Source organism: Alligator sinensis, unplaced genomic scaffold (genome assembly GCF_000455745.1).
Source record: "Alligator sinensis unplaced genomic scaffold, ASM45574v1 scaffold375_1, whole genome shotgun sequence".
Taxonomy (NCBI): Eukaryota; Metazoa; Chordata; order Crocodylia; family Alligatoridae; genus Alligator; species Alligator sinensis.
Window position 1 is genome coordinate 1,141,338 of NW_005841928.1, and position 651 is coordinate 1,141,988.

The 651-nt window shown below is 67.1% G+C and overlaps 1 protein-coding gene across 4 annotated transcripts in view; it reads left to right on the forward strand.

Annotated features, from left to right (window-relative positions):
* Positions 1-651, forward strand: part of FAM19A2 (family with sequence similarity 19 member A2, C-C motif chemokine like) — a 345,875-nt gene that overhangs the window by 302,185 nt on the left and 43,039 nt on the right. The gene's annotated exons all lie outside the window — the stretch shown is intronic.

Consider the following 651-nt stretch of genomic DNA (forward strand, 5'->3'; position numbering starts at 1 on the left):
GTGCTCGGGGCCAGCCCCCTCCCAGCAGGAGGGTGCTTATTCCGCTGGATACTGCCCTGAACGCAGACCGAGTGATGGCTGCAACAGGGCCAGGCAGACCCAGCTGTGGTGCTCCTGGGGGCAGAGTGGGGAACCCTGCTCCCTGGCCCCCCCAGTGGCCCTGCAGGTAGCATCTGGCCCCTCCCCCACCCCTGCCCAGCCACTAGAGCAGTGAGGGGGAAGCTACTGTGACTGGGACAGCAGCCCCAGTCCCCGGAGCCTCTTCCCAGTTGGGGTTGCGTTGCAGGGTCGACAGAGCCACTGCAGAGCTCGGCAGCACTGGGCAGGGCTTGCAGGGCTCTGCCCTCTGGAAGCCAGTGCTACCATGTGCACCCTCCCCCGCCCTCCACCCCAATTCTGCCAGCCTGCAGCACAGCACCCTGCTGGGAAGGGGCTTACACTGGCCAAAATTATGACAGGGGCTGCTGCCGCCAGCAAAGGCCCTGCCCCCTCCTGCTGCAGTGGCAGGGCTGGGGCATGGCCAGACAGGGCCCCTTGGGGAGTGGGGGGGCAGGGTTATTTCTCCTCCCTCTGGCATCTAGTGGAGGGGGCAGCAGGGGGCCTATTTCATGGCAGGGGGGGAGCACAGGGATGAGGGGGGGCAGACCCCGC